At 38.7% G+C, this 25,391-nt stretch overlaps 1 protein-coding gene across 2 annotated transcripts in view; it reads left to right on the forward strand.

Annotated features, from left to right (window-relative positions):
* LOC112456119 (putative polypeptide N-acetylgalactosaminyltransferase 9) overlaps positions 1–25,391 on the forward strand; it is a 189,548-nt gene that overhangs the window by 33,023 nt on the left and 131,134 nt on the right. For both annotated transcript variants that reach the window (XM_025018442.1, XM_025018440.1), the window contains exon 2: positions 8,903–9,118. The gene's annotated coding sequence lies outside the window, so the exon portion shown is untranslated. The remainder of the gene's footprint in view (positions 1–8,902; positions 9,119–25,391) is intronic.

Raw genomic sequence — 25,391 nt, forward strand, 5'->3', positions numbered from 1 at the left:
AATTGGCTAGCAGTAAAATGAAACAAATTGCTACGTTTAAAATCGTGGATCTTAGCAGAAGGTAGGCATGAGGGTGTTTGCTGAATGCGCGGGAAATTTAGTGGCAAAATCGAAGGTCGATAGCGAAGCGATAGAGTGGAAGGGACAAGAGTGAGACTACGATTTACGTTTTACGGAGTTAATTGAATAGAGTCCCCTCCTCTCTCTCTCTCTCTCTCTCTCTCTCTCTCTCTCTCCCTCCCTCTCTCTTTTGTTCACACATACATACAAACACACACACATACGCGCGCAAACTGTACTCCGTCGTAAGATCGCTCGCTACGATGTGAGAGGACACAGCCTATGGAAGCGCAAAATGGTTATTATCTCCAGCACCACAGACATAGCTGGCTGAGCTTCTGATTTACGAGGTACCCTCTCGACTTAATCCGCACATCGACTACTCATTCGACCCCCGCAATCAGCGGAATATACTCTCAATGTTCAGCTCTATCGGCAAAATTAACGCGCACTAAAGACACATTTCGAGATATGAATCGGACTTAAATGCCAGCAAAATAAATAAAAGTACAGCTATCTAATTTTCAACTCAGTATACTCATTTTTTTCTACCGTAAATAGCAAGAAGCAAGCTTGTAGATTGAAAGAAATATATTTAAAAATGATTAATATAATTTCTGATGTAATTATCAATTTAATTTTTTTACTTTTCTTCTAATTTATGTAATTAAAAAAAGTGGATTAGAAGTTTTTATTAGAAACTTTGTATTAGAAACTTTGATTTTTTGCATAGTATATATTCCTAGCTTCATTCTTATAGTAAGATCTATAATGTGTCTATAAAGAAAGATTCTATTGCTCGGCATAATTGGTAAAGTTACAATTTTAAGAAGTAAATAACGGTCGTATGTACAGGAATAAGGAAATATGAAAATTGTCAATTATTGGACAAATCGCCGATCTAATATTAATCTGTTATGTGTTATAAATATAGATATAGCGATAATGTTTACACACACATACATTTCATAATCACTTATTTTATAAAGTCGCAACGTTTGGAACAATAATCACGTCACAATCAAGGAATTTGAACACGCGTGCACGTGTAAAGTTAACCGCGTTGCAAATTTTCGGAACACCGACATGTAATTTGCCAGTAGTTACAGATACGCAGAACACTTGGCGATAATATCGCAAACGGTAAAACGACCTCGCGTACACGTTTTGGTTTATCACGATTATGTTGAGTTCTCAGCTTCGCGATGTCGTAAGTACCTATTATACAGTAATTTGCTAGCAGAACGCGACAAAGTTCGTAATACGTGAGACTTTTGCAGGAAAAATGAATAAAAAATATCGCATAATAAGCATCACGGTAATGATATTTTTGGGCATTCCGTCTTGCTCTTTGAAGGAGCTTCCGTCCTCTGGTCCTTTCGTTTGACGTCTTGCTACGGAGGCGAGATCTAAGGGCGACCCGTATCGCTGTAGCTAATAGCATCGACTGCGGTGCAGAGGCATCTTACTACCTATCTATCGAAGCAACATTTCCTATCAGAACGGAAAAGGATACACTTAATGACCGGCTAGACTCAAATGCCAATTTATCTTAAGGGCACAGAGGCTGCCATGTAGAGCTTCTAAACGAAGTTCAATATCTGGACGGGAACATTTGAGAAATTGATATAATAGGCAAAATGAATTTACAATAATTATAGTTATTTCGAATATTTAATTTTAGATTGGATCACGTTGGTCAAATTTACTCTATATCTTAAGTTTAGAGTCTACTAAAAGTTCTATTTTTTTTCTATTATCTATAAATATTTTCTGTCGATAAAACGCGTGTCTCTCAATATTTCGAAAATTTCTGCGTTTTGGAACTTCACATTAGCACGCGCGTCGCGCAAGCGTCAATACGAGCGGACGTACGCGACTCTTGAGTCGCACTCGAGAACATACACAAACGTTGCTGCTTAATCTCGCCAGGAATGCACGGGGACGGCTCGTTCTGGAAGGATGCGCCTGCTAAGGCTCCGTCGTGTTGGTAGCGGTCTCGGTTTAGGATCGTTGAAGACGGTGGTAGTGGGTCCTGCCGGCTCCCTCAGCCGCATATCAAGCAGCTTCAGGCATGGCGCAAGATTAATGCGAGCTCGTCTCGATGGTCGTTACGCTCCTAAGACGATTACATCCTCCTTAAGTTCAGGAGCCGTCGCCTCTGCCATCTTAATCGTCGGGGCCGTCGTATATACACCTAGTTCTAATTAGTTAATCCACCTTTACCTGTGCGTCAGCGTCACCGTCGTCTCGTACCCGCCACCCTGTGGAGCAGATGTTAACACGAAACGCGCACCAATTAGAAACCATGACCTGTTACGACAGTTTAGAGGAATTTCCTTACATTACGCCACACTTGCCTTGCCGCGACGCGGTTGAATATTTATTTGCATTCGGTTGAGAATGCAGCAACGCGCGATCTCGCAGTGTCGTTAATTAACAAGTGGATCGACTAATCATGACCTTATTCCGTATTTTTTTATCGATGGTTTGACAAGGTAGTTGTATATTGTAGACCGCTTGTGTGCAAATAAGTAATATGAATAATTCTTTCGATCGTATTACGTTACGAAATTTAAATTATTATGTTGCGGACTAATTAGTGTTGCAATTACTGTCGCGATTACTTTCGTGCGCTTTCACGCGGCATTCGCTGCACAGCGTAGAGCATATACGTAAGGTAAATTATGACGCTTTCGCTAACAGATGTATCGCGCGCAGTTGCGCGAGCCCGGAAGTGTCAGGAATGGCTCGCTTTCGTGCAATTTTTAGTTTTCATCTACTCAGGATATATGGCGCCGACCTCCTCTGTCTTGTGTACGATGGCAGTAGCGATATACCTCGTATTTGTTTCGTTCAACTTATCATTCTCGCGAGCTCCTCGGCGCTCGCTCGTACGTTGCTATATATGCTCCTCGTGCTTTGCAAATTTTCTATTCGTCAAGAGAAGTGATCGATGCCTCGATATACTCTTCCCGCGAACTCATACAACTGATAAAAAACTTAGACAAAGAAGGACATGATGGAGCGGAATAAGGAATAGGATCGGCGTCGAAGTTTCCCTGCAAAGGAGTTAGAAAAATCGAATTCGCCGGTTATAACGAAGGATTTACGTGCGGGATTCGGTTTGGCGATATATGCGATGCACGTGACGCGTATATCGTTCGCATAAATCGCGAAGGAATGAAAATAAAAGGGTATCAAGAGTCCCTTCGAGGTGAGAATTTAAACGGTTCTTGAAAAAGTGTGTGTTAAATTAATTAAATTTCAAAGTGACTTATTATCGGCTGATAAAGCAGAAGGAAGGGCATGAAAGACGAGAAAGAAACAGGAAATGCAATAGCTTTGTCCAGAGCAAGCAGGGAACAATTTTCTCGCGTTACTACCGTTTCTCGTTTTCGTGGAGAAAATTTATAATGGTACATAAAACACTTGTAAAAAAGGGGGAAAGGGGAAATTTACTATTAACGTAAATCCGTGGAATAAAGCAAATGCCGTTTACATCCGAGGTTTTATCGTTCTATCAGCCGGTGCCAACTCATCCACTATTCATTCTGATATTTCTCGACGAAAATGTGGCCGCTCGCGTAGATTCCGGCGCGGTTTCCTCCGTTTGTCCCTCGTCTGTTCATACCGTCTGCCCTGTAACGGAGTGGAGTACACGAAAACTACGTTACCGCTTTTTCTCCTGGCTGGCGCACAATGAAACCCGGACGAGACGATGACTGAACTACGTGAGAATTGCACCTGGCGGAGATGCAGCGGGTCTCGCGAGCGATTCCGATTAAAACTTTATGAGCCCGTTGTGAAATGTCTCGGCGACGTCGGCCACCTGAAATTCCTAGTGCTTCGACCTCCGCTCGACTTAAATATTTTTGCTTCCGCGCGAAAGGTAGTTTTATTCCGGTCGTTCTCGCTTATTCGCCACTCATCTCTGTCCGTTTATATGTATCGCTCTACCGTATCCCGTCTGGCTCTCCCGAGGAAACGCGGTATTACTCTCGCGAGTACTATCAGCCGCGACAAATCGCGAGTCGACATCCGAGGTGAAATCAGAAATTCGTAACGTTTGACGAGTCGCCGTTTCTTATCGACTTGCCGAAGGGCGCGATATTTTTCCCCTTTGCAGTGGAAAGCAGCGGTATATACGCGTCATGAAGATATCTCGTCGGGGAAATAGCATCTCCACCTATTACGCGGGAACACAGATAGATTAGGTGTACCTTATTCGTCTTCCAACGACCGGAACTCCTCGTCGTTCTTCATCCTCTCCGGTCTCGCCGCGCGCGGCATGCAGCACGCGCGTTCTTATCTTATCCTCGCTTTTTCACGACCGCGAGCTTCCCCCGTACGCGGCTCGTGTAAGCGACGCATGCAGTTTCTCTTCGAGGGAGTGACGCCTCTCGCCTGCGGGACGCGAATTTTTCTTTATCCAGTTCCCGTTTTCCCGCGGACTCGCTTTCCCCGACGGTCTTCTAGCGCGTAGCCTGCAAGTCGCAATTAATTTTCCGTCCGCGCGAGAACGCGTCCTCCCGGCGGCGATAAATCAAGCAACGGAGTTTCAATTTGGCGCAACGAGCCGTAGCCACGCCGAGAATTCTCATTACGAAACGCATGTCGTTAATCAATGGAATCGGTTGCCCCTGTGTCCCAGGCGGAAAAACGCTTGGGCTTTGTACACTGTTGCGACGTTCTGTGATGTGATGGATGCAGCGAATTTATTTCATGCCACTTGACGATTTCCGAAATCGTATACAAAACTGTTACATAGAGGAGATTTTCGTCGCAATTCAGCTTATCTATATATAAACTTATTTAAGCTCTTTTTTTATGCACTCACGTGCAAAAATACGTTGCAACATGTTGAACGTATTTTTTAACGGAAAGTTTTGAAAAATAACGTGAAAGCTTGCTACGTTACTGTAGCTCTTTATGAAAACTTATTTTTTAAATTTTGTATCATGTCGCGATATAAACATGCAGGAAAAGTGTCGCGTTTAGTTACAGTATTGCTGTGAACGCTGAATTTCCCGATGCGGCGCACACTGTTTAATCTCGATATCGACGACGGCACGGAGGTCGAAAAGTTTCGCACGTAGCGCAATGTCAGTCGAGTAACGAGGTCGTTTGCGCCCGCGAGCGCGCACGCTCGATCGGATAGCTTGCTCGGCATCTTGCTTACAAGACACGTAGCATCGGCAGGGGTTATCGAAAATTTAATAACGTTCAAATTAATAATGCTGGTGTTGCTGCGCGCGACGGCGGGTGTGAGAGACGGAACGCTACATCGCGGAAGAGCAATCGGGCTAATAACGCACCGGTTGGAGCGGACGGATAAATTAAATTAATCATGCATCATGCAGGAGCCGGGACGTTAGATCCGATCGTACATTAACCGAATAAGCCGCGCTAAATCTTCCCTTCCGGGCACAATTGACTGAAACGAGAAGACTCTTGCGATAGACATTGACGTAATTTATATCGATTGGCAGTATGTATTTTGATAAGATTCACTCAAACTTATTGATTTCGTATTTTAACGATATGTGTGCCATAATGATTATTCGGTTAACGTCACGCGACATGTCAATTTTCCTGACGAATTTAAATAACCTGCGATATAAGTATATTAATAAAAATGTTTAATGTAATCGAGCTGTTATCTATTCGTAAAGGAATCTCGTAAATAACTCATTCTTTTTTACTCTGTTTTATTTTTTAATGAAGTTTTCTAAACCATGTCTGAACTTTGTAATTGGACATGGCGTTACGTGTTGACGAGCTTACTTCTAAGCGCTGTAAATCATCAGGGAGTCATGCCGTGTGGGCGATAGTTGCTGCTGCGAAAAAGATATTCCGTTGGTCATTAACGTCCGAGCAGGAACTTCTCCATCCGGCAGTCGTTATCGCCATTCGGAGGCTCGCTTCTGCTATTTTCACGGATGCACCGTTACGCTCGCCGCGAGAATATAGCGTTTAAGTTTCTCTCTTGCATCAATTTCAACTTCAAATTCAAACTCCGCGCGTGTGAATAATATCTTATGACTTATGAGGACCGCCGATATAAATTTTATATTAGAACAAGGACAGATAATGAAAATATAATAGAATAAAATCTGTGCTAATTTCTATGGCTGTAAAAAGTAAATTATATTCTTCGAAAAATTTTATCGTGTGGTGAGCATTTCTCAATTATTTTTAGTTACAAATTAAAAGGGTTTTTTGACTGAGATTTTAGCGGTTATTCAATTTTTTTCTTTCAATGTTAATTTAAAAAATATATTTCTCTAATAAAATTAAAAATATTCTGATAAAGTTAACAACGTTTCTAGATTTTAAATTATACCTGAAAAATGTGCATGTGCACGTGACGAATATGTTTCTATTTAACGAAAAAGGTAGTAGAGCCACCCAGCGGGCCATTTATTAGTGCATCTAATAACACTCGACAAAAAGGGAAAAAGCAATTTCATGCGATACGAATGTGGGTTGTGAAAATGAATGAGACTCGCGCATATATTGTTGCACCGGCTTTGGCGTATGGTTCGGCAGCGAAGTTGTCTATGAAAATTTTAATTGGACTGCGCATATATGAATATCACGTATAACATGTCAGACTAATCGGGTAATCTACTCGTCTCGCTGAAAGAATCAACGTGCCTTTTAGCTTAATTGTTTCTTTGACCTCGCTCGCCTGCCGCGCTAATACTATTAACTCCTTATAGTCTCAACCATTAGAAGCTGGTTCTGGTAGAAGGAACGATAAGGATACCCGGCATCTAGGCAGAGACAATGGCGCGTTGTTTTCCAAAAGAAAATAAGGACGTCCGACTTTATCCGTTGCCCGATTAGTTCTTCCGGTACCATCAAGTTTATCTCTTTAGATCACGCGATGCGCGAGAGCAAAATAAACAATTTACTTCCTGTTAATATAATCAATACTATCTTAAAACTGTTTTTTCGAAGTATTCTTTAGGGTAAACTCGGGTAAGATAACCACAGAAGAAAGATGGCCAACCCATGTTTCATGGCGAGCTTAGATTGAAAGAACATAAGTTGGCATCTTACCCGAGTTTATCTTATTTGGCAATTTTCTGGCATATTTTTCTTCTGCGTATGATGCGATGACGAGTTAACAAGCTGCTTTGCAATCTCTGCGGCTCGATAATTAATCGTCCGACCAAATCTGTGACTCGATCATTTAATATGTTTTCTGTGCCAACCAAACGTGGTCACGTCTTCACCAAGACAAGTTGTCGACCGACGCTTCCTACTTTGGAAAACATTCAGCGTCAAGTCACTTCTTGAGGCGCTCCAATTGTTCCAAGTTCCATTACTGTTCACGGTCGAACACCGCGCATGGAAGAGCTTGTAACTTGATTCGTTTTGGCCGTAGAGGATCTTTAGCCAGTGGGTATTTTCGCGTTTCGGGCAAAAACGAAACGTGTCGCAGCTTAGTACTGCACGAATTCTCGCAGATTCCGCGCTTTGCTCGAATTACACGGAATTCTTAAACACGCAGCGTATAGCGTAGTAGCGTAATTGCAAAAACGCGATACGACGGTAATTAACAAGAAATCGTGCCGCGACGTCAGAGTCAAATGAGATATGGTTTTTCGCAGCTACATCGTGCCGTTTGTGTGCAGTATCTCAGTTTTTAAACGTCACGCTATTTTTACCCACGACCGAGGTAGCTTCCGTGAAACAAATTCGTCTAATCGGATATGATAATCCAGTTTTAAAATTGTATTGCGGTATTATAACCATTTAATAGAAAACGAGAGAATTTATTATTTTCTATCTATTAAAAAATCTATCCTTATCATAATAAAAACGTTGAAGATACACTATCAAATAAAAATGGAACACGTCACGATAAAAATAGATATGTAACTTCTTTTAAACGATACTTTTCATCTCGTAATTGATTTAGTTTAGTGAAATAGCATTTATTACTTTGTTGAGCGAATTAATATAGGATTATTAATGCAGATATTGAATACCGAAGTATTTAACATATGCTCGCAAATAATACTAATATATTAAATTTACGACATTGTATACATGTTAGTAATCACTTTTTGAAATTACATAAACGGCAACAATTGGATGAAATATGAATATCGATTAATAAAGTAGAAAATTAATCACTTTTAATCGGATAATCGATCTTGTAGAGTGTGCTAAGGGAAACAGCCTGTCCCGCAAGAGCGGACGCATATCAACCGATCGTTATTAATCTGCGGGAATAAGGTGGAGTTTCTAATCTGTCCCTACCGCGGCACGTTTACGGCGTAGATTTAATCTGCATTGGATTTAATTAAAATCAAGTGCTTCCACAGTGGCATACTCTCGTTGACAATTGCATGCAGATTGGATTAAGCTTGGAATTAGAACGGAGGGCGAATTCACGCTCCGCGCGAACCCGGGTGCTCGTTTGTCCATATTAATATTCGAATACGTGAAACTAGGGCGAATCACGTTGTAAACTTTCACGATAGAGATTGTCAATGGCGGCAAGATAATCAGGAATGAGTTCGAATTGTTACCATTCTTCGTGTCTGTGAGAGATATCTCTAATTTATTTAATCATTACACAACCTCTCTTTGATGTTAGATCAGAATGCTCGTTCAATACTGCTTCAATGCTTTAAAAAAAAATGTTTGTGTTAACGATATTTTATATTTAAGTCGTGTCTCACGTCTACCTCTCGGGAGACTCGCGATGACATTCTTATGCTACAAACTCGCTACTTACGATATTCGGCGATCAAAGTTTCCCGAACTCTAAACTTTCAAACGATTTGCCCGTACCTAATCGGAACTTTCATTTCTATTGCAGATCTAGGCGGCTGGTGGTTTGGAAATCTTGGAGATCTCTCGCTTTCCCGCGCATATTCCCTGCGTACGTGGGAGGTCGAAGTTTTCGTCGATAATCCGACTTAGCATCTGCCGCTTAACAAGGCAAGTGTAATTATCGGGGATACGAGAAGGACCATTTTGTGAGCAGATATCCGCCTCGTAAGGAGCGTCTCGGATAGCCTGGCCGGTTCCCAAGGTACGTATCTTACGTCTATCGCTCTCTCTCTTGATTGTATCCATGGATAACTATGCCAGATACGCTCGTCCTTGTAGCGTATCACACTGATCGAATCTTCGCTAGGGCTTGCTAAGACTTTTCCATGTTATCTATGATAATAAAACTCATCTAGGTTGGCGTCACTCACAGATAACAAAGTTGAAGCTAGAGATAAGAGACGTTAACAAGCTGTTAAAACATCAAGCATTTTGTTTTACTGACAGAGATTTAGATATTTGATTTATCAATGATAATGTCTTTCGCGAAAAATTCCTCATATTTAGATAAATAATATATTATACCGTAACTGTATATTAGTTACTAGAATTACGAGAATTTGTGCAAAATATATTTGTCTAATTGGCTTCTAAAAATATTAAATTTTTCCTCATTTATTTTGTGGATAAACTTTTAAGAGAATAATTATGATTAGGTATTATCGGCTTTGTCCTTGCAATGCATAAAGAATAGCTAGCAGAAAAGTATTACCATTTTCTGGCCAAACTATATCTCTGAGCAATGTGACGAACCGAACTCTACAAATAGAGGAAAAAGAGTTTGTGTACTCGTTACCTGTGAACGAATATATGAAAAATGCATGTCGTCGAGAGAATCGTTATGCTAATTTGTGAGGAAAACTATGGTTTCGTACACCGAGGTTGGTACGTGATCTGTATGCCGTGGATACACGTATATACTAACACGTATGTTTATTCATACATATACATACCTGTTGTGTAATTAAAGCTGTCCATTAGATCGGTGTGATAGGCCGTTTCTTCGTTTGCTCAATCCATTTCTATCGCGTGTCACTTCTATTTCGCTAATAGAGAAGTACTCAACCTGATTTCAATCTGTGAAAAACTACAGTGGGGATAATTCTATGTATAACAATGGCGTTAATTTGAAATGCCACTCCAATATTTATCTTCAGTAATTATGTAATTATTTTCTTATTATAAGAATACCTATGTATTTGTGTATGCGTTTGTGACTCGGTTTATGAGTTATATAATTTATATACACGTGAAACTTTTTGCCGTGATGAACGGTGATAAATAGTATTTTTGCCTTACTCTCTCGGCAAAGAGCTTTTTGCTTTTAATATATACATTACTGCAAAATATTTCATTTACAAATATTTGAGTTATCGTGCATGCTGCAACATCAAGGAGCAGCCGCGTTTTCTAATTTATGTTTATGATTTTTAGTGCTGGGTAGAGACTTGCGTACTCGGTCGTAACTAACACGAGAATTAGCATAAAAGAAAATTTTTATAATCGCTTACACATCTCACGTTCTAGAATTTAAAATTATTTAAAAAAAGATTATACATTTTTTGTTTATTGTCTTAAATATAATTGCGAAGATTTGTGCACCTTTATCTTTGTTCAATTTACTAGAAGAGAAGTTATCTTTTTCATAATTAATTACATTAAATATAACGTGTTAATTAACGACTGTATCCAATTTGTGGAGATCTCTGATCTTTGTCAATGTCGTGATTGCTCTTGTACGTACACTTCTATTGATAATTATTCACGAACATACCGTGCTTATCGCACGGTTATTTATATACTCCGACGTGGAACGAAAAAGGGAACAATCGATCGCTTCTGTAACTCAGCCACGTCGACCAGCCTTGAAAATTCTGGACTTCATTTCCGCTCCCCGCAATTTGAGTTATACTTGGCGAGACTAACGACCCTTTAATTATTCACCTCTAATTGCGAATGCTCCTTGTTACTGGAACGCATGCATTATACGTGGAACGCGTGTTACATCCGTTTTCATGACTGTCTACAGTACCTTTCCGTTTCATCCTAGTGAAATTCAAATTTCAAAAATACACGCATTTATTAAATATTAAAATATGAGTATTAACAAAGAAATAATATGCATATGTAACATATAATACACACATATATATGTGTGATTAAACTATCTTGATAAAGGTTCTTTTAGATTGAGTTGTAATAACTTTCAAAATGATAAATATTTATTATTATTTATAGATACTGTCAAACTCATTTAGTTGATTTGATAAACTGTCGATATCAATTCCCTTTGTGCTCTAATTTCTAAGATCGTGTTTATAGCAATTGCTCCGCGAGAATGTAGGTGTAATAATTTTATGCCTTGGCCCGCAACGTCGCTGTCGACGTACGATCGGTTTTATGATGCGTTTGATTATAATCCCGGTTAATTTTACGATGCAGGTGGTCTAACTGGACTATCGTATCTTCTGGTTTATAGTAATTAGATTTATTCAATGTTTTGCGATATGATCGAATTAACCGTTAATTAATTTTCAATTCGCCTTGATGCGTGACGTATCGGTTAAAGCGCGATTGTTTAAATTATAAATTATTAATGTGCGCTAATATATTTTTTCAGTATTCTTTACTATTCTGGTCAGATTAATTTGATAAGAACAAATTGAGACAAATTATACATAAGAAATATAATTTTAGATTTACTCATATACGGAGTAGGAAATCATGTTTCTATGTAATTATTACATAATTACATTGTTCAGTGAATTAACACATTTATTAAAGTTTGTTATCAGTTAACTATATTTATATTTAGATATATTAATAATAAATAATATATGAATATATTGGACATAAATACAGTACGGATAATACAGCATGCATTATACTGCAATACAATTATGTTCTATTAATATAGATAATATATAATTTTCTATTTTAATGCACACATTATGCACATATTAATATAATTCTATGAATATTATTATTATTATATATTATTTTTTAATATGCTTTTATTCTTTATTTATACAAATGAAATATTCGCTTTGGAGCATTCTCGCGTTTGTTGCAAGCCTAGTGGAAAAAAGCCTAAATCGTCCTAATTTCAAATTTAAATTATTGCCTCTCGTTTTATACGCAAGGATTCAAATTGAAAGTACTTTTCGGGCGTGAAGTCGTGACGGGCACTGTGTGCGTGCGTACTTCTTTTCACTGCAATGCCATGACAACGAGTGACCCGAGAGTGACGGAATTGTTCGCACTTTATTCCCCATTCCATTATTCGCGGATCGTGGAAATCTCATGCATCACAAAAGAACGACCGACCAATGAATTTACCTTGCGTCTGCCTACGTATTACTAATTCATCATCCTTCGATGTGTTCCAATCCTCTCTTTCTCTCTCGCTCGAAATTGCAAAAGTCTTAAATACGTGCATTTGAAACACGATCGAATGTCGAAATTAAAAGCGAGAGAATTCCATTAACTGAAGTAATAATTATTCCAAATGGCACACGGTTTTGTGAAATAAAACACGGGGTGGAGCACACACAAGACGTACGAAAATTGTTGGCGTAATTAAGACTATATGAAAACACGGAATATAAAGTTATTTCATGTATCGATTTATTGAATTTAATTGTTGGATACGCTCGTAAGATTTAATTTAGTTATTTTAGTTATTTCGTATTGTTATCGTTAATGTCCATAGTCTTTGTTTCGTTACTCGATGCATGTGATTTGATTCATTTCCACAGCATTCACTTTGCTTTCCGCATCTGCCATATTTTATTATCGACTTTGTCAAGCACTTTCATTTATTCGCTCATCGATTTCACGTCCGTCGTATGATGTCTCGTTCGAGAAGCGCGGAATAAGCGGAAGTGATTCCGACGAGATAGATGACGGAAACTTCGGACTCGCCGTGAGTTTCGATTATTCGCCACTGTAAATTTGTGAATACATAACGCGAACAACACGCAACTGATTCACGCTTCTCAACGCTTTATCAAGAAATGCCTTTACTCTAGCACTTCTAGCTGACTACGATTTCACGTGCGTGTCGCACGGCGGCTTTAATCTCTTCTTGCATGACACGTGTATACCGGTATGCTCACACATGCTTTCACGCATCGCTCATCGCTGTTTCCTTCTTCGCAAACCTAAGTAATTAATATGTCAACCTATAACAAAGTATTTAAAATGAATAAAATATACATATGATTAAATATTTGACAAAAAGGTTACGCAAAGCTTTTGGGGAAGAAAATCATCCATTTAGCTAGGTTCAAAATTCTTTAGACGTAACGAACGCGAGCCAGACAGCGCTCGGTCGAATTAAAAATCGCGCGAGTAGAATAAGAATGATGTTTATGTAAATTTGCTTAAAAGCGGCCGCAATTAGCCGCCTCTCGGCATTGCAATCATGCCTCCCAATTAATAAGCCGCCACGTCGCTTGCGACGCGTCACCTTCGACCGCTCGTCGGTTTTATATTAGTTGTAGCGATAGAGCCATTTGCGCGACTAACGACGTAGTTATGTGTTCGTTGTGTTTCAATCCGTTATTGCGCCGTCGTTTGATTAATATAAAGGACGCAATCGATGAAAGCGACTGCCGCGGGGTCGCGCCGTAGCAGTGCAATTAAACGTATTCCAAGAGCTTCCGTGTAAAGAATACAATAATTCTCTGCGAAAGATATAGTTGTAAAAAATATAGTCGCGTGTTTCAATCCGTTATTGCAACGCTGTTTGATTAATACAGAAGATGCACTCGACGAAAGCGAGTCAGCTGATGAATTGCGTGTAACAGCAGAGCAATTACCGTTTGAAGAAGAGGTGTAAAAAGGTTATGGGATACTAATTGTTTCAAAATAGTACCGATCGTTGAATCTCGCGAGACATTGTGATTGCGATAAAGTAACATACAATTGCTTCGTTTAATCGCGACCGCGTAAAGAAATTTCAACGCGGAATAAAGCGAAAAAATGTGCACGTATATCTGCGGACATACGCAAATGTATCTATATAAAAGCTTTTCACGCGCTATATGCGTTGCGTGTTGTTCCCGTGAATACGCCGTTACGCCGAGTGCAACGGCCGTGCAATTAAAAAGAATCTATTCCCTGAAAATGGTGAGCGTATCGAAAGATAACGAACAGCTACGGACTAACGGTTACGCGCTAACAATAACATTGTAACGATGGACGTTGCGCAATATATATGTTAACGATAGCGCACGTTGCGCGACGCGATTATTTGCGGCTTAGGTTTCTATCGTTAATTATCGTTTTTTTATCGTCGCGCGAACTTATATATCGCATTGCGATTATATAAACGACTCGTTTCCTATGATGAAATAATACACGTTTAAAAATCGTTAATTTAAACTTTATAAAGTAACCAACTTTATAATTCACGGATACATTTTATTTTCTTTTGTTTTGCGAAACTAGGTTTTTAAAGTATCGTTAATTGCATGCATCAGCAAGTTCAAAATTGAGATAGCATATTTGGCATATTTGTATTGTGCTACTCTGCATGCTCGTAATAGCCAATCGTAACGATGTCGCGCGAGTTATGTATGAAAAAATTGCAAGCGCGAACGATCAGTTTTGTGTATTTCTACTGCTACTTTTCGTCGGTAAATTGAATTACACGTCGCGAATAATGCCGTGGAATTTAAACGAATTTCAATCCCCCGCAAAGCGAAAATAGCGTGGATTATACGCCGGGCGATGTCAACCTTTGTACTTTACATCATCATACCGCCGCAAAATTACGAACGTTATCGTGATTAACGGAGCGCATTTGTTGGACTGAGACCCCACACACCATGTTAACCCTTTAAAATTAATCCGTGCGACAGATTTCACATCAATTCCCTTGTAACGCTATATTTATACAACCCGTTCCGCTATCATCGAAACGTTACTAGTTGAGCCAAAGCAGATATCGTCATACGTAACGGTAATTAATATCGAGTTGTATGAAGTTCATATTGAAACGTTTAGTTGTGATAGCGGAACTCGCGCTGTATTTCACGGAATGTATGAAAAGATTAAACCGAGCGTTACACGAACGGCAGATTTGATTTATCCAAGATGCCATAAACTAACATAACGTCTTTCTTTTTATTGATTCATGCTTTGCGCCTGTTTGCAAAATTTGATCTACTCAGCGGCCGTTAAAACCTGGACGTCGACGACAGCTGTCGATAATCGCCGCTTCTCGTTATGCTGAGAGTTCCCTAGGGCCTGGTAGGTTTCCGTTTCGTCCTCTTTTGCCATCAGTGTCTGACATTCATGTCGACATTGATACCCGTTAAAAATTACGCGACACTCCTTTCGTCAAAGTTATTTCGCTCATTTTATTAGACGGTTTATCTTTGACAATTTTTAGTCATATATCATCGCAAGATATACCTAATCACGCGAAAATATTGACGAAAAATTCGCGTATACTAAAGTCAACAAAATTTACTAAAGTCTATAATCGATTAATTTTTTTATATATGCTTCAAGTAATTACATGTTGGCACTTTTTCTCGCTAGATTCTTAAAAATCACAACGCTCAATCCTTTCTAATTAAGTACGCTAATTGAAACAGTGACATAGGGATCAAGTTTTCTCTTGTGTAGAATGACAGTTATTTAAGAGATTAAAAACTGTTGTCTTATTTTTATTTTATATGCAGACTTTAGATAGTTCTATTCTATTTCGTTTTCTTGAAGATCCATCATGTAGATTATGGATTATAGTATTATACCGGTAGTTTGTAAGCAGATCCGATATGCGAATATTTTTCTCCGTCGTCGCGAGCAAAGAATGCGACAGCACATAGGACTGAACGAGGGAAACCAAATCTCCTGGGGGTCCATAGAAAAGCGAAGAGCGTCGGTTGTCACGCCTCAGCGAGGTCAGGGTCGCCTTTTCATCGCCGATAAAGTTGCATGAACGCTGTCTCCTTTTCCCCTCGATTTCGTATCTCGAGCAATCCGTTTAAAATTTTAAGGCTCGGCAGCAGGAAGGGACTGAAATGAAACTTCCGTTTTAGCGCTGCCAAGTCGACCGACGAAATCGAAACTCTGGGAGGACGATTTGTGCGATTGGATGGCCAATTGCGAATTTTTTATAGGTTATCGAGAGAATATGAGAATTAACAAGAAATTCCGTTAAATAGAATATCAGCTTATATACCTAATGAAAAAGAAAGATGTAGAAAATTTGATTTAATTTAAAGCCGGGAAAATAAGAATATTTTACATTACTGATAACAAGCGATGTATTTAATTTAAAGTTTCGTAATATATATCTTGAATAATAACAGGAATAATTTTATATCGGTTACTCCGTTGGAATCGTATATCTTTGAATATTGCTCGAAGTATTGTACGGCTTCTACAGCTTCGAGATTCTCCATTGACAATTAATCAGCGATTTTGATTGAAACGGCAATCTCAAGTTTGTAAATTTGTTTGTATACTTCATTTGAAATTCAAGTTAATATATCTTGAAAATTGTATAAATGTTGCATCGTCGTGTCGCCTCGTGTCGCGGAGTCAAAATTTTCTCCAGTTTACTCGCTTTTGATAACTATGTACCGTCACAGAACTACAGTGGGTGGTTTGCGAGCGAGCGAGCGAGCGAACAAGAGAGAGAGAGTAGAGCATCGCGAGGCGGTTTTCAGCTCGTTGGGCGCCTTTGTGCTCCGAGGTCAAGAGAACAGTGCAGGCAAGATTATCTTCCTCCCCCATTCCTCGTCTCCACTTCGCTGCTGTGTACAGCAGCCTGGCTGAAGACGACTCCGCTGTTCTTCAGTCATCGTTTCCACGGATTCCCACCGCGGCTTCCTTTTCTCGCTCTCTGCTCTTTCCTATAGTTGCCATCGAGTCGCGGATTTATCCTACAATGTGCCGTATCTTCTTAGACTCATTATCACGTTTCCCCCTTTCGACGAATATTATTTGCTGTTTCTTTGCACCCATGTACCTCTATTGACTGCTGTTCGTTCTTGCACTTGCGTTCCATCATCATACGCGTTCACAGTTATCCATTCATCGTACTTGCATTCGCATCCACGTAGCCATTCTCGTTCTTCCATTCCTCGCGTCTTTTTCAGGTTTACTCTTCATCTTCTATTCTTATTCTTTCACCCTTGGCCCCTCTCCCACGGCGCGATTTATGAAAGTGGGCGATATGGGGTAAGCTCCACGGTTATTTGCCTCCGGAGACTTATAATGGCCGCTTTACTTCTCTCGTGAATAAGTACTTCCTACTAAATAACATCCGCGGGAAAAGAGACGGCACGATGCTCGCGGTCCATTACACGCCGCGCAGCTCGCTGTTAGAGCTCGAGTTAGACGCGAAACCGCACGAGGAGCGAGATGTGGTTTGACCTTCTTGTCAGGAAGGCTACATTTTTGCGGATAGTTAATAGACAGACAAGAGGCGTAAGTGCAATTGGTGGTGAATCGGTGGAGTAATTACGGACGATGCCATCATATTTGACTGACCTCTTCCGCAAATTTTGCCGGTTGTAATAATGAAACTTTACGTGATATACAGTTTATTTGGATATGTAAAAAAATATATACTGTATTTTTTGAACACTGGAACATTATAATTATTTAAGTTATTTATTATTAATGCATTGTGTATATTGATAATAAATAATTTAAGGATGTATGTCAGATAGCTATATATAGTATAATTTTGTTTTCTTTATTATTAAACAGTGTAGAGCTAATCTCAGAAATTATTCATAAACAACATGGTATCATTGGGACAGAAAAAGCGTAAAAATTGCAATTTTGTCCCATTTTTGTATTTAATATTGTTTAAATAAATCATTAAAATTTGAAAAAAAAATATAACCAGAAAATCTTAAAAAACCGTAATTGCAATTCTCGATGTCATAGAAGTGTACCATAAAAATTTCATTTATTTTTATTGTACATGAGCAGAGATACATATTATGATATTTACATGAGAAGTATAATATGTATACAATTTCTGTAACTTTTAAAGCAAATATCTCAGAAACGGGTCGGACAATTGATCGCAAATTTAACACAGGTTTTTGGAATCTATAAATGCACAATCTCTGTAAATTTCAGCTTTGTCCTATTATTTTGACATAAGTGACATACATTTTTAAACGTAGCTCGGAATATTTCCCTGTCACTCAATTTGCGCGGTGCAAGAATCTATAAACTATTAATTTATATGGAATTTAAGCTTCAGCGGTTAGCTCTGTTGCAACCATATGTCTTTAAAAATTTGATAAGTTGCAACAGAGAGAAGAGGGACATAGAGGAACATAGAACACGGAAAGTGCTACAGAACTCTGTTTCGATCTGCATATTTGACGCATAATTCGTACGTCAACGAGATCCATATTGCCGAAAGGACTACGTTGTCCAAGTCAGCGACATTTCACTGACGAGATCACACGGTCTGCGGCTGGTACTAGGAAAACCCAATTTGCGATTCCCCCGTAATACTGCGAGGATTGTCTTCCTCTTTCTCGGCCATGTAACAATCGTCTCCTCGATCTTGGAGAGTTTCGATGCAAGTTGCGCGCCATATTGCGAAGTTATGGAATACGAGGTTACGAACGGCGAAGTGACATCATCTATCACGTACTAGGATGCAATTATTCCGACCGAGATTAACCCAAGAGGAAGGAAGGGTCGTTGCGCGCTCGGAGGAGCACTATCGTCGTTTTGTAACCGCGCATCTTCCCGATGAAAGATGGACGTCGATGATATAGAAATGTTGAATAATATTAATGCTGTCCTATAAAAGCATCGAAATTTATAATTAAAGAAAGGAATGAGTCCTACTTATTATCGTCATGGAACTATAAATATAACATAAAATTTATTACAAAAACAATTTCTTTTATCAACTAATTTAATTTTTAAAATGCTTACCATAAAGACGCGAACATTTTCTATATTTTTCTAATAAATCACTCACGCTTCAAATAGGACTGTAAATTTTACTGACCTAAATGGTAATGTTATTGACAGCCTCGAGCGATTCGAAAAGCTTGGTAATAACAAAACTAATAATAAAATTTTTTAACTAATTGTTAATTTATTATATTAGTGACCGTTGAAAATAAATGTGTAGAAATCACATTTGGTTATGGCGTGGGGTGGCTATTCACATTATGTGGCAAGGAAATTAACCGGAGTAAGTGTCGTGTGTAAGCGGGATAATACCTTCAACGAACATTTCGCGCTGCGGGAGGACTTATGGCAGCAAAAAACTGGACATTATTCTGAGTTAAAGGCCGACGGAAAAACTGATTGCTCGTTTCAGCCCGATATCTTCGTCGTTCCATAACGATCTTCGTGCACGGCTTTTTGCAGGAATATCGTTTTGTACCGATAAATCTGCATTATACCGTCCCGATCTAGCTGGCGTAGTGGGAGCTGGCGAAGCCTGAGTCGCCGGGGTCGTTAAGCTTTCTAGCATCGTACGTGTGAGCTTAAAAGTGTTATAAAAACGGCGTTATTTGATCGATCGCGGGGCATTATTTATCATTACCGTGAATGCACAATGTCAGTAATCTGTAAGCTGAGATATTTGGGCTGTCTCGTGGTTCAACGTAATCGATTAAACATCGTTACGCATATCGACGCATGTGAAGATCTACCACTCTTTTATCAATATGCGTTTATGAACAAAATTTACGAATAATTCCATTTTTGCATAATTCCAAAAAATAACTCTATAATATTATTTAAGGCGATTTTCCCAATTTTGATAATGACAAAGTGTTTAGTCTCTCTCTCTTTAAATAATTGATAACGCGCGTGCAACGAATTTGCAGTTTATACATCCGGAAACTGCGGATAATTCTTACTGACATTTGGAAATAAAATTTCGAGCGTCAACTAACGACTTTCATCTTCCGCAAGCGGCAATGCGAAAAGTTGATAAAATCTACGAACTCGTCTGTCATGTCGTATTCTGGTTATGATGATCGAGGATATCCCTGCTCCCAGCACCTTCCTTAACGCTGATAATATTTCAACGCTGGGTCAGGTGGTGAATATGGCGGTATCGGGAGAGGGCAAAGGTTAGAAGAAATTACACGAGAACTGTCGATAGTCATTGCCCGGAAAGCTGCCAACGAATCGGCCGAGATTAATCGTCGAGTGACGTGAAGTAAAATTTCGCTGCAGTTACGTAAACATAAGCGAATAAATAAAATAAAACATATTTGTCGAAGATAGAGAGTATATGGTGATATTTTGTTACGGATTGTAGGAGCTGAAACGTTGTACTTCTTTTTTCATAGAAACCTTATCTATCTAATAGCGATAATATATCGAATGATCTTTGGTTACAGCGTAAAAATATCTACATATAGTTTTTAATAAATTTTTTTTGTTTTTATATTCATGTATATCGTTAAATACGAAAGAGAGAAAGAGAAATAGAAAAAGTAATCTCTATACGTAGTGTTGAGATTATAAAGATTAACTTTTATGTAGCATAGAGATTTTTAATTCACTATATTAGAATAATTGTGCGTTGTCTCGCTTTTTGGTTGGGAAGAAGGTAGATATCCACTATTATTTGAAATGTAAAGCCGCAGCAGTCCCATGAGATAGATTTTAATTAATGTAATGGGATGCTGAAGAATTGTCTCATAGATGATGAAAAGATGTCCTCGATATGCATAAAGAGGTATACTCGATCGAATAAAGTTTTTATTATAATTAAAACTGCATATATATGTGAAAAATATTAATAAATTAATAGCAAAATTTTTGCAGAAATGTTCTGATAGCATTAATAACGTACTCCTTGAAGTTGTTTTAGTTTAAATTTAATATTTTATTTGTGCAAATTGACGATTTGATAGCTTTTAACTGATTTCTCGAATAATTATTACACGTTAAAAATTTAATTAAATGAAAAATCAATTAATTTTTATTGACGAGAGAAAATTATGCCAAATGGAATCGTATAATTTAGTACAGAATAAGATTCAAGGAGATTGAGTCTTTTTAACGAACGACGACGATGCGTCCGGTTGATTTTTGTTGAATTTCGCCATAAATAATGCATCATTCGTCGGACCGTTTGGTCGGTCAGAAATATGGCGGGCATAAAAGTGATGTAAGACCGAGGAGAAACGGCTCGTTCGATCGGCGGGTGGTAGCTCGATGCTTCCTAGGTTGCGTATGGAATTTCTGGGATGGGAGGCTCTTCCTTCCTTCCCTAGAAGGGTTCCTTCTTCGTCGGAGAATTTAACTCGCGAGCGGCAACCGATACGGATCGACGGCCATGATCGTTACGCCAGGCGGGAGAAGGAATTCGAAGGAGCACAGTAATTTTTCAAAGGCGCCAGCCTACGGGCGAAATCCTCAAAATATAGATTATTTTGCACAAGGGCTATATGTGTAGCTCTGGAAGAAAGAGTATCTTGATCAACGATGCGCATTTTGACGAAGTTTAATGGTTAAACGATGCTTTTGACGTTGATAGATATATTTCTATTGTGCTTATAAAAAATGTAGCTTGTTAGAAACAATATTTCCTAAAAACGTTGAAGGATAACATTATTTTTGTAAAGATTGAACATTAATCCAGAAATGATTTAATAATAGAATTTTTCAGTAGTAGGTATATATATTTTCTTTTCTTTTGAGTAAAATATTGGAAACATGCTCAACTATGCTGCATTATGCGCGAGAAAAGTGTTTAACTATTACAAATACCTGTCATTGGCGAATTACATGGAGAAATTACTTTGCTTCATACCGAGACAGCATCTGCAAGCGTACCACACAATTTTTGTTGCCCCCGTAGTGGCGATGGAGTCGAAAATAAATTGCTTTTACCGTCGGCAAATTTAGTTCCCAACGGCGACCGATGCGGATCGATGCCCATGATCGTTGCACTTGTCGGGACCCTTCGGAAATGTAGTAATTTTTCGCAAAGGGGAGAAAGCTGCAGCCAGCTATCGGGTAAGCCTTCCGAGGCCATTTTTTATGTTCCGTCTGGAACGAGCCAGAAAATGAATAGCCCGAAAATATGTTTTTTTTTAAAATAACGGTTTTTTTATTCGGCCGAAGCAGTTTGTGTTCCATCTTGCGAGATATTACGTTACATCGCGATATAACACGGAAAGGATCGACATTACCGGCTTTTAAGAGCGACCTTGGGCAGTTTCATGCTGCACTCTTCCGCGTTGATTTAAGATTTTATCGATTTAAGATTTAAGATTAGGAAGTCACTTAATGCAACTACGCGTAAAAAATAATATTGCAATATCTATCGATGAATCTTGCTAAATGTCACAATCCATTACTTCACGCTCCGTTTGACACGTTGACATCTACTACATTGCCCTCGATATTCCGATATTCTCGTGTCGCCGACGTGTGATATTCATGGTAGAGTACCTGCGAACAATAGTCCACACCAACAAGATATTACGTATTAAACTGCTGTTTGCCTATCGATTACTCGTGCTAATCCAATGATTATCTGAACCTTTAATTATTTACAGTATCATTGCACGATGATACGATGAAAAATATATCACCCGTCGCGAGATAATGTTCTACTATCTGGTAGTTGACAGTTACAATAGCGTACTGCATACACATTGCACGATATTGATCGGGCAGTGTGATCCGAACAAAATCCGGGATGGAGATTTTTTCCGCATGATTGATTACATCATTGTTGAGTCACTATTAATCGCGAAACGATCGAGATAGTATACAAATGCGTTTTAACAAACTTGCCACGTAAATTCTGAAACTCAATTACCGCATCATCGTCAATGTAACCTGCGGTTTAACGGATTAAATTGTCGCTACAGCCGCGATGATACACGAGGCCAATTGACGTCGGTTTGATGTAATATTCGGTAGTGTCAAAAAATGTCCACGAAATTTTCATTTAATCTTTTACTCGCATATAAAAAATTTTTTATATGACTAATGAGAATAAAGATAGATAGAGTTTTTTAACGTGATAGAAAGCGTTAACAAATATCAGACACAAACATATATTTTACTTTCTAGAAAGAGAAAGAAAAAATTGGCATTATTTATATAAATAAATATTATGCGATTACTGGTGTTCTAGAAATAAATTATATATTATTATCCACAATAAAAATTATATATGATTGTTATCGTATTTACTAAGTTGTATCAAGTGGACCATATAGGATGATACACAAGATGAAAGAAAGAGACGGAAAGCGGGAAGAGAGGCAACAGCCTCTGATTAAATAAACGTCTCATTCTGTTCGAAGCATAAGGACAAACTTAAAAGAAGTACTCGATCGAAACGGTCCACAAAGGAGAATGAACGGCTTAGAGGGTCTCCCATGCGTTTTTTAATGATTTATTAATTACTCCGACGTAAACCGAGGATTTGAAGTCTGTACATGTCGCGAGAATAATTACGGATTCGCCGAGTGTACGGTTGAGAAACGTGATGTCGGACTTCCTTTGCGCTGCGCCGGAAGAATTCTCGCAGGAAAGAAATTCGAAAACAACTTCTCACTTCCTTTTCGCCATGGCAACGGAATATTTCGATTAAGTCTTTACGAGCATCGTAAACATTGGAAATGGTATTATTTCCATCAAATCTAGAGAGACACGTCCGTATTTCGATGACGTACACATTTCGAGATGTCTGAGACTAGATGCAGTTTCAGTTTGAATGTAAATGTTTCGTAATGAGAAAGATACTTTTTCATTAATGAAGTCTTTGGCACTATTCTCGCATTAAGGATAGCGATGACAACGATTCTCTGGAGCTTACATTAGACTTATCTCGATGTGCGGCCAAGTCGAGAGATGCATATTCAGAGATATTCAATTATTCATATCGTGATTCACGGCAGTATTGAAGGAAAGAAAATAATAGTTAATGCGACAATTAATCAATGAATTATACGCATCTTTGACATCTCTATGTCTTTGCACTTTTGTATTCCTTATCGCGCATATTGCATCTTATTGCATCTTATAATATCGCGGGTAATATTCTCCATGTGAGTATTCATGCGGAAAACACGCGGGGCATTTGTGATGGAAAGTCTCAGAAAGGAATTTGCAATGATAGTCGTCATGCCGGATATAAATGCGGGGTACGCGAGCCATAGGTCGAAATCGATATACCGGGCAGCGACATGTGTAATTTCGCTGCGGATATTCGACGGAAAAGCGATACCCATCTAACGTGATCCAAACTTTCGAGCGGCAATCGTTCGGGAAATCTCACCGCTGATTAGACCTATTCGATTCTAAATGAAACGGAGATCGGCCGACCTCTTGGACTATCGATGGTTCACAAGCATCCTTAATTCTGATTAAACGTAATCTTTGCCGGAAGTCGGTGCCGGCGCAATCCCGCGTTTTCCTCATTCCTGCAGCGAAAGCAGAGACGACGGGAAACTTTTTAGGATTCGCACAGGTCGGACATTCGCGAAATCGAACGGGACAATTCGAAGCACTATCGATCGCGACTAAAATCTCCGTCTGTCTTATTGCCTTCATTACAAAAATTTCCAATTCCTCCGCGCTACTCATGCTACTCTACGTGAATCGTGCGCTATTACGATTTTAATTAAGATTATCTCGAAAGCTTTTACACACAATATAAAATTCTGGTATTTATTATAATTTCTTTATGATTATGCATTAGAATATATCTTCATATAATCGCTTATTCATAGTGGATTTAATCTTTAATTATATCGTGTACGTGTTTAATTTAAATTTAAAAAATGGTATGTTATATTTTTATGAAACATTTGCGAATTATATAGTTTTATCCAAATATATCTAAAAGATGCATTTAATACGTCACCGGCTTTTTCACGTGCCGAACGATCCCATTCCATCGCCGCATCGCAATATTGTATCGGCAATCGAACAAATTGCTTCCTTCTATACAGCTGGTTTTCGAATTACGAAGACCATAAATATGATCGTACCTACGGGGAATTTGTTGGCAGGAATATCGGCTAGCTACGACCGCGACCATAATTTATCAGTATCGCGCCAGCAGAATTCAATCGCGAAATAAAACGCCACGTGAGACGACGACCGCCGGTTGACATTCCGTTCTGCTTCGCCTATCTTGGAAATGAAGTCACACGCATCCCTATAAAAGCCAAGCGTCTTATATTGTTTTTCGGTAACGAGTGTACGTGATCCGGACTGATATTGAAAAACATTTCGTGACGCTAGCAGAATAGATTCGGATTTTTTAAATTTCTAAATCCTTGAAAATTTCTCGCTACAAATATTTATTGTATATTATTATAATATCTAATATTTGAAATATTTGAAACATTTAAACATACATAAAATGTTAGAATTTTTAACATATTTTTCTTAGTGAAGATTATGTGTCCCAGACCTGACGTGCCACTCGTTAATAGCAGATCCCTGAGATCATTTTGAGACGAAAATCCTAA

Source organism: Temnothorax curvispinosus, unplaced genomic scaffold (genome assembly GCF_003070985.1).
Source record: "Temnothorax curvispinosus isolate PA1 unplaced genomic scaffold, ASM307098v1 QBEX01006657.1, whole genome shotgun sequence".
Lineage (NCBI taxonomy): Eukaryota > Metazoa > Arthropoda > Insecta > Hymenoptera > Formicidae > Temnothorax > Temnothorax curvispinosus.